Source organism: Montipora foliosa, chromosome 5 (genome assembly GCF_036669935.1).
Source record: "Montipora foliosa isolate CH-2021 chromosome 5, ASM3666993v2, whole genome shotgun sequence".
Lineage (NCBI taxonomy): Eukaryota > Metazoa > Cnidaria > Anthozoa > Scleractinia > Acroporidae > Montipora > Montipora foliosa.
Window position 1 is genome coordinate 15,730,236 of NC_090873.1, and position 10,000 is coordinate 15,740,235.

General features: G+C 43.9%; 1 protein-coding gene across 2 annotated transcripts in view; it reads right to left on the reverse strand.

The window, feature by feature from the left end:
- The window catches only part of LOC138003689 (uncharacterized), a 67,733-nt gene that overhangs the window by 9,731 nt on the left and 48,002 nt on the right, over positions 1-10,000 (reverse strand). The window contains exons 3-4 of one of the 2 annotated variants that reach the window (XR_011123627.1): positions 637-785; positions 179-354 (exon numbers count right to left, since the gene is read on the reverse strand). The exons of the other annotated variant lie outside the window; for it this stretch is intronic. The gene's annotated coding sequence lies outside the window, so the exon portion shown is untranslated. The remainder of the gene's footprint in view (positions 1-178; positions 355-636; positions 786-10,000) is intronic. 2 annotated transcript variants of the gene reach the window in all.

Here is a 10,000-nt window from a genome sequence, read left to right on the forward strand (position 1 = left end):
AAAGTATCACTATTCATCATGTATGTCTCAAAGTCCTCAGTGTTCCCAACAATTCAGTCCACATTTTAAACCTAAGTCAAATACCTGGGTAAACAGTCCTATTCATATACACATGTTTTTTTATGGTACATGTCTGGGTAAAATTAACTTCTAGTGAGTTTTTGAGGCAATACTTTACCTTTTGCCTTTTTTTTTCTGTAAAATTATCCTTGGTGTCTGTTTGTTCATCACTCTCACTAAACATGTCATCGCCACCAGTGGAAAATAGGTCTGGCTCCACTTCAATAGTGTCATTGTCTTCTTCATCTTCCTCATTATATTCCTGGTCGCCAGTGGTGGGGGCATCCTCGATATCTGCATTTGCAGAATTATTGATTAGATTAGATGCAATGTCTTCAGCCATCTTCAATTGGCTTTCTAGATCCTGAACTTAATGACTTAATGCATTCACTGAAACAAAAGTCAGAATGCAGTCATTGTGGTGGTTGTCCAATAACAAGAGCTCACTAAAGCATGCATAAAAATTTTGATATACAGCTCTCCCTCTGTTCAACATTTTTCATGTCCAGTGTTGAAGAAAACTGTGTGAGAATGTGGGAAATACTGTAAGTGATCAGACTGTTTGCTTAACCTAACCTTTACGTTTAAGTTGTTTATTTTTTCCTTGACACTTGCCAAGTGCCTCTTGTGAAGATTCAGACTGCCTCTTCAGCACATGAACTTCCCTTATCAGCAGATTATACGTTTGGTCTGCAAGTGTCTGCGATGATTCGTCCTAGGATGCACTAGAAAGATAAATTTAGTGAGAAACGTTAACATACATATTGTAAATTATGTTGAATTTTGTCTGTCATGCACTGAGGGAATCATTGAAATTCCAAGGAACTTGATAATAACTTGTCAGGCACCTAATACTGACCTGGAGACAATATAAAAGTGATTGGCGAACCCTTAACTCGAACCCTTTAGAATGTTTGATATAAAAATTCCACCGTTCCCCCAGTAATGCTGAGTGTTTTATTAAAATTTACTTGTATTATATTTGCAAAGAATCAACTCTACTCTACACCTGAACCAAGGTGCCACCACTAAGCCAAGAAAGTAATCAATTGCGATTGTTTTCAGCCTCTGCGGCAGACTATACGGCTTATTTAGAGCAAAACAGGAGCTAAACAGGAGACGATCTTTACAGTATGAAATGAAATGTTCAAGTGAATCTAGCTTAAACTGGCCTGGATAATGCATTGCAGGTGGCACACATTAGTCACGTGTACAATAGCTGTAACTCAGTTGCGAAGGGGGGACTGGGTTCTACACAGGAAAGGAAATAGGTAGCTTTCAGCAATGTGTTGCTGATTGCGAGAAATATTGAACGACTGTCATTTTTATCGGACTCACGTGATAGCTCTGAGCCTGCTGAGCAATGTGTGTGAAGAACAGCTCGGCAGCTTCTATTCTTTCGCATGGGTAGGCATTGAGTATAGCACGTTGCGAGTTGACATGGCATTGTTGAAAGCGAGAGTGCAGGTGAATAAAACGCTGACTGAGCACATGCAACCCGCATGAAACCCTAACCAACGTAGAGCGCATTGTCTGCTGAACATGTGTGGCAAGTTTGAAGGTCGTAGCTTAAAAGGCTAAAACGTTGGGAAGGTTAGAAGTGGGTTAGGTAGCGTTTTTGCACAGCCAAAACGCCTCTAAAACATGGGTGTAGGGTAATGGTGATAGCTCGGCCAGCGAAAAAGCAGAGCGGACTTTTAGTAAAGGAGTGCTTAGGCAATGGTCCGAGGTGTGACGGAAAGAAATGTGAAGAGAATCGGTTAAAAGCCGAGTAAGATAGAGGCCTTGAAAGAAAGGCGAAGTGGCGTGTCAAATAGGGCGGCGGTATTGCGTAAGGGAGCTGGGTTCTAGATTGAAAAGCCAAAACACGGCGAAATTGTGAGGGCTTTTTTAGAGTGAAGGAAGTGATTTAGTAAGTGGGAAAAGTGTGTGTGAGGTTGTAAGTAAAGTGTAGAAGCGGGTTCGATTGAGCCAATAGCAGATGTGTGAGAAAATGAATGTGAATTTCCCCCCCAAAAAGACGAAGGATTTTATGTTGACAGTTGCGTCACAGTTGCGTGATTCCGTGATTCCATATAACGAAGGTCAAGTTTGATGGATGTACAACAAAGTAATAGAGCTTGGTTTAAGAAGTAGATATTGTGGCCGTTATTGAGGTTAATTAGGTGTGTGGAGAGCAGAACAGAGCATGTAAAAAAGAAAAAAAAAAAGAAAAGAAAATTTGCGTTGTATCTGGGCGAGCGCGAGGAGTCGCACCGCCGCCCCCAGCTAGTTGGTGCAATGAAAATAAGAATAGAATAGAGAGGAGACTATGATGGGGAAAAGCCGATTGCGCCACGGAGACGTTGCCTAAATGGACTAGGTATAATTAGAAGGGTGATTTATTGGGGAAAAACTTTAGAGGCGTTTTGCGGGCTTAGGAGAAAAGTTGAAGAAACGGCAAACTGTGCATCCTCTTGGTGTAGAGGTGTTACAGCGTACAACGCGTACCAGCAAAGTGCTGAGTTAAAAGGATGATGAGTAATGGAATAATGAAAGTGAAGAGGGGGTGAGATGGATTGTTAAATGAGTGAGACATAAAGTGGGTATGTATGGAAAAGGGGAGATGAGAGATAATGGTTTGAGAAATGGTTTCTTTGTTGATTTGATTGATTTGTTTACTTGTTATTGAATGAAATGGATGGTGAAAAGGACACTTTGAAGAACTGTACTGAGTTGTGCAATCTTGGAATGAATGAATGGAATGAATTGACCACTGAGTGAAGGAAAACGAATTGTTTTGCAGGCAGACAGACAGACGAGCCAGGGGGTGAAAATTCAGTTTTAGGCTGATGACACGCCTGATAAGAGCGGCAAATACTTTGACTGGAATTTGGCTTGGCGAGCCAGGATGACCAGTCAATCAACCATTGTTGCGAGCTGAACGGATTTCGGACAATGGCAAAGGAATATATGTAGCGTGTGAAAATGTTCAAGTTGACTCAGAGATCGGCGCGCTTCATGCAGCTTGAATGTGATGTGGACTCAGAGTCTGGGTGAGTTCTTTCTTTGTTTTTTGGTAGTAATCGGCGACGATCTGCATGATAGTGAAGGTTTTGTTTTTTTGCTCTCAGTGAGAGTTTCGCGCCACATGGCCATGCGAGGTCCGAGGGGAAAAAAAAAGAACAGAAGTCACATTGGCTGTATTTAAAATTGGTTCCAGTTCAATGGACGATCGTTGATTGGATAATAATGGTCTGGTGTTAAGGAGGTGGTCAAAGTAAAAAAGATCGATGGGACCATTTGAGATCTGCAGTTGAAAAAAGGATAAAAATAGATGGTGCAAATTCGGCAAGACCCTAACCACGAGGCCATGAGTGAACGAACGAATGAAGCTTAATAATGACCTGTTGTTTCATACTTGATCTCTCTGTGCTCTTCTATTAAACCAAGTGTTTTACGTTGTTGGCAATTTTGATTTGATTTTTTTGGAATTTTTTGGAATTGGGGAGGGAGGGAAGGATGTCGTTGATTCAGTTCTGCATGCATCATTGACCTCCAATTCATCTTTGCAAGGCCGAAAGCGAAGCGGAGCAGCCTGAAGATGAAGAAGAAGACGAAGAAGACGGCGCGCTGGATTCGCAGCGCAGGTGAGTGACATCAAAGTCATGTTCATTTTCATGTGGTTCCAAGACTGTCACAGAGCCTGGATGAGGCGATGTGAATCAATCAATGAGTCAAACTATCTCATTCCGGAGATCGCTTACTTTCAACAATATCAAATAAATTAACTAATAATACCTGATAGAATCATGATTACGAGTGATTATGCTTTACGTGATGATGATGATGATGATGATTTAATTCAATTGAGAGCTAGTAATAACGATTGATTGTAATACGTATGTGTGAAAGAAAGCGGCCTCCCGAGGTCAGGTTGCAGAGTCCAATGATTGTTTGCTTTCAAATGAAGGTCTCCCTAGCTAGCTATCATTTCATAAATTGCGGTTTGGGCCAAAAGTAGTGTTGTGGTGAAGACAGACAGTCAAAGAAAAACAAAATTGGCTTATTTAACCCGCTGCCACCTGGCCGCGAGGCTTGCGTCTCAGATAGCCTCTGACAGTCAAATGTCCAACTCTTGGCCTTCCTGTGGCGGAACTGCTTCCCACCGACCAGGGTTCTACCGTGGCCTTTGAAGACCTGGGCGATTGCCAGCGCTACTGCAAGCGCTTTGTGGCCCTGGTGGAGGCACGGCTGCCTGCCTCGCACCACGACGACCGCAGGGAGAGCAGAGAGGAGAGGAGGCCGCTGTTCGACAAGCAGCGCATGTTCTACGAGGCTGGCCAGCCGCTGGGCGAGAAGATGAGGACGGGAAACGAGGCCTTCGATCGCAATCTGCGACAGTTAAGGCTCGATCGCTTCGGCAATGTCATGGCCCTATTCGCGCCTTCGTGGAGCAACCTGAGCGTGCACTTTGTGCACGGCTTTCCTCGACGGCTTGTGACGGAGGCCCACAGGGGCATGGTGCCCGGCAACCTAGTGGTGGCGGCCAGAATAAGCAACCAGGCCATCCGCAGTCTAGCCACCGGAGACGTGACCTGCTTCCTCTTCAAGGAGATGGTCAGAGCTCTGGGTCTCACCACCTCCGAACTGATGCTGGCACGCAGTGGGGCCCTCAAGTACGCCGGAAAGCGGGACAAGCCCGCGCGACTCATGGGGGTCATGTTCAGGTACGGAGTGAACTTCCTGACCTTTTGAGAGCCTCTCCAGGGAACAGCTACGCACTCTAGCCGACACTACCAGCACCCACTGGAGGGAGCTCTTCGACCAGCCTGAAGATCCCTCGGCGGAGCCCGGTTCCATCAGCAGTGACAGCGATCAGAGCAGCGCTCCGGAGCCAGAACCTCAAGTCTGCCTGCCCTGGGAGACCGCCACGGAATGCGCGAACATCCCCGATTCCCACTACGAGCCCTACACCGGGACTGTCTTGTACCACCTGAACTGTCTGGTAGCCTGCTACCTCAAGACAGTGGAGGCGCGACCCCGGCCAGAAAAAACGGCCGCGGGACCCGTGGTCGCTCGCCTGCAAGCAGATGCCGCAGACAGCCTCAGAGCCTCGTCTTCATCCGGCCAGCGCAAGAGATGCGAGCAGTTGAAAGCGGCGCGAGCGGTCGTCGAAGAGCCTGCGGCCCTGGATCCGCCCCCCCTCCCAGGTGCCAGCGCGGGTGGAAGAGCGCTCGACACCCACCATCGATGCCAGACAACGGCTCTTGGCCGTGCGGGGCATTTTGCCGACCAGGCTTCTCAGCATGGAGTCTTTGCAGTCTGTGCGCAGTTACCTGGAGCGGAATTTGCCACTGCCGGTGAGTGAAATGATTTATTATTGTCATTGCTGTTATTATCATTATCATCGACGGTAAAAATGACAGTGATAATAATTTGGACTCACAAGAATCTGACTTTTAGTGTTTAGTTTTCACCAATTTGAAAATGATGAACGAAGCATTGAAACGTCATTCCAAATTATTATCACTACCTAATTTTTATTCTCGATTGTTTGTTCAAAGCCTCCGTTATTTCATTATTATTATGATCATCCTTACTATTATTTTATTATTATTATCATTATTATTATCATCATTATTATTATCATTACTCTTAGTGTTCTTGATCTTCTGATGATTTTCTTCCTTGCGCTGATCTTATTCAGATGAGCACTCAAAGATGCATGATATGATGTGAAAAGCAAAAAATAAATAATAATAATAATTAGAATTAGAATTACAATAACAAGAACACAATTATATTCATGGCAGTGTTATAATTTTGCATTTGACAGGACCCCTGGCTGTGCAAATTTTCCTCAGCATACATCTTAATTTAGGAAATATAATTATAATTATTCATGATCTGAAGGAAACACAAAAACCATCAACCCAAATAAGAAAAAGACACCCCAATTATGACTGATGACATGTTTTCATGTTCAATTGTTACCGTCGCAGCGCTCCAGGGTGCAGCTGGAGGAGGACGAGCAGCCACAACGCAGAAAGCCCCCCAGGCAGAGTTCGCTGCCTTCCCAACACGACCAGCGGGAGATGCTGGTGAAGCAGAAGATCCAGGAGGCGCGGAACGCGTGCAAAAGGAACTGTGTTTGCCTGGGCACAGCAATCACCGCCACCACAACAAGCTGTTCACAAGGAAGCGAGGACCAGTAACAAAATTGCCCTTACGCGCTTCTGGCAGAAAAAGGCGGTCAAGTTTGTGAAGCCACCTCGCGGTGCCGCAATCATGAATGCGGCACCTGCGCCCTGGTCAACCAGCTGGACGTTGACAAACTGACCGACCTCGGCCAGGCCAAGAACACTCCCCTGTTCCTCTTGCTGCGCCTGTCAGAGTTCGTCGCCGTCCACATGTTTTGTCCCGACGAGACGGAGGGGGAGCGGAAAGATCTCTCGGCCGCGCTCTGTTCCTTGCTGTGTTGCGGACTCAGTCGCCTGCAGAACATAGCCAACGTGGGCGCTCTGAGCCCCAATCTGATTCAACTGCAGCTCTCTAGAGGCTGGGGAGAGTTCTGGAACAACCTGTCCAAGATCGGCTGTGCTGTCGCTTACCAGGCACTCCACAGAAACCAGCTGGCCACCTTTCACACCTGCGTCACACCTGCGTTCCCCGAGCTGACAGTCCTTGGCAACACTATCTGCAAACGGAGGACCCAGAGCAAGAGGAGGAGATTTTGAAGGTGTTATTCGCTGGCTCTATCGGCGGACCGCAGACCAACCAGGCTCTGGAGGCGGCCGATTCATCTCCTCCTGACACCTAATTGTCCTTTTTGGGCCTGTACATTTTGTTTTTCCCATACAGATCATGTGATCCTACTCGAGAGGTTTGGTTTGTTCATTAACATGAGGGCATGCAAGCATGAATAATAATCTTAATATTGTTTAATACTTATAGAGCGCATAATCTTATGAGCTAAATTTACAACAATATAAAATATTTAAAAAAAAATTAAATACAACAATGATCTCAAGAATGTGATTACGGCCTGTATGCACTCTTTTTGACTAACAAAACAAAGGACCATTAGCCTCCTGAGTATTAATTATCACACACGTGATCTGTATTGGGAAAACAAAATGTACATGCCGAAAAAGGTCTATTATGCACTACCTAGGATAGATAACGGACGCGGTCTTCCCAAAGGTTTGCATTGCTCTACCATCGAGCCAGCAAGGTGTGAACGCAGTCCTAAATAATTATAGTGTGTGTCCAATTTGAAACGGCTCAATTGTGTGTTGAGGAGTTGAAATCAGACAATCCAATTTTCAGACACTTATAGACCTCAATTCACACCGATAAAATCATTCAATCCTTGACCTTGCTGGCTGGATTGCAAAGCCAACATGGACTAGGTTCAGGTTGAAACGTCGAATTAATCCAAGGTGTGGCTAGTCACATCACCAACAGGGGAGTCTTTCTTATCGGCACGCCGAGAGACGCCAAACAAATTATTGATGCAATATGGCTTGGTTTGGCCCTCGTTATACACAAGTGAAATAAATGCACTCGAACAGTTGCCCACACAAGCCTGTTAAAACAGCACTTTGTCACTGCTGTCAAGATCACTGATTTTTTTTTTTTTCAAAGCCAAAGGCCACTTAAAGATGGTTCCTCTGTTTTCCCCAGGTTTTTTGAATGGCTGCCAAAGAAAGATTCCCCCAGTATGTTGAAGGAACACAGATACCCTGTGATCTAGGGCCATTGTAGGATGTTCTGTAGTGTTGGGGCAAAAAAAATGAAAAAAAAAACAAATTCAGAAATAAATTCTTAACACAAAAGAAGAAAATTAAAAAAATGGAACCACAGTGTCAGACAGGAAAAAACTGGTCTTTATTTCAGCATGTGACAATTCTCTCTGTTCCAATTCCCCATAATGCACTTTGTTTGCCCCCAAATTTTGCATAAACCATTGTTTTCAAATGCTCTTGGCAACATGCAGTGTCCCCAATTGAAAACAATAGTTTATGCAAAATTTGGGGGGGGGGGGGGGCAAACAAAGTGTATCATGGGGAACTGGAAAAGAGAGAAATTATTGATCATAGAGAGCAGAGCTGAACATGAACTACTTGCATCATTCATGACTTAGAGTCACTAGTGTCTTGTCCTCGTTCACTGTCGACGTGCAGGGGAATTTATCTTGTTGGCCGCACGTTGCCATCAAGATGATTGGAATAACAATAGTACCTGCTATGAGATGTATGTTTTAAGGTTTTGAATTGCTGGTCAACAAAGATAATTTCCCCTGTGTGTTCATTGAATTAAGGCACAGACCATCATCTTATTATTGAGAACCTGGTCCTTGTTGGACCATTTTCTGTAGTGTGAAGGAAAAAAAAAACAAAAACCTAAAAAACAGGAAGCTTACTTCAGTGGTGAGACTCATCCATTTGAGGTGACGATTGCTTAAAAGCCTTGGTAAAATTGAACATTATAGAGAGCAGGTATACAATTCAGTTGCAAATCTGAGCCCAAAAAAATGCAAGTATTTCTGTGTTGAACCCATGGTTGGAGTATCGAGTGTTCGTAACAACAGTGTGCATTTACTATCTAGTCATTAAAAAGTATTTGCAGTTATTTCACAGTTTTGTCTGTCTTGTATTGTTGTTAGATCGCTTAATAAGCGCTCACGATTATTAGAGGCGGATGGCAACCGGAAGTTATCTGATTTTCCTTTTCATTTGTTTACACACAATCACCTTGAAATCTCTTGCCCATTAGAGATGATTAGTATAAAAATCTGGGAGACACCACTGCCATAGCATGCGAAAATTTCTCTTCCGGTTGCCGTCCGCCATTGCCTATAAACCCACTCATTGGCTATTAACCCACTTGAATTGCGTCAATTGTTCATTTTTATACAGTGTCACCAATTGGCTGACTGACTGCAGTTCCTTAAAAAATGTCTCTCACCCAAGGAACGGCAAAAGAGAGAGAGAAATACATATCGATTGCGCAGATAATTTTAATGTTTTGACACAAATTGCCTTTTGACGTACATCGCGCGCTATCATTAAGAGGAAATGGTTTCATCATCAAAGCCCCAGAAATTTGTTTGGTTCAAGGTCAACATAACTTTGGGCTTCACTGGTCTGATCTGACTATGAAGAAAGCAAAATATAGTGGCCCAGCCGTTGTTGATCCCAGTTAGCGCGAGCGAGCGAGCAAGCACTTAAACAACAGAGAAACACGTCAAAAACAAGATATACTTGGCGAGGAGCTTATCAGCGCGCGCGTCAGCAAAAAAAAGTGCGCGCTGTTTTTCCCCGCTTTTAACTGGTCTTTACACAAGCCAAGAATCTTTTTCCGCACTATTACAGATGCTATAAAACACAGTTGCGTGTTTAAGAGTCACATGGACATTTCTTAGTATTGTTCATTTCATTGCGGATGTATACACCGGCCGGAAGTAGTCATGCAAAGATGAGTTGAAACTACATTAATATTCATAAGCGAGTTATCTTCCCTCTTTTTTTTTTTTTTGCATGAGCAGCAGGTGAAATTTACAAGCATAGTGTCTGGGAAAATTCTGCTCGCTCTCTCTCTCAAGTGTTGTCCTGCCACTAAACATTAAGAAAGGCTTGTAGGAGCAACACAAGAGAAATCAATCCTTTTGGGGCTCATAGATGATCACTTGTATCTGTTTTATGTATAAGATGAGGAGGAATCGAATCTCCTGACTTGTTCCTTAAATGAAATATTTTGAGAAACATGACTACCAGAGCTTTTTGAGAGTCATGAAATTGCATTTGATTTCCCAGCAACTGTGAAGATCTACACTAGGTCAAACTTCAATCAATTCATTAGTCTTGTCATGTATGAATGACTTCAAAGTCAAATTCTATGATCAGTTCTTTTCCCATGTCAAGAAGCTAACAGAGTCTTATAAATGATCTGATCA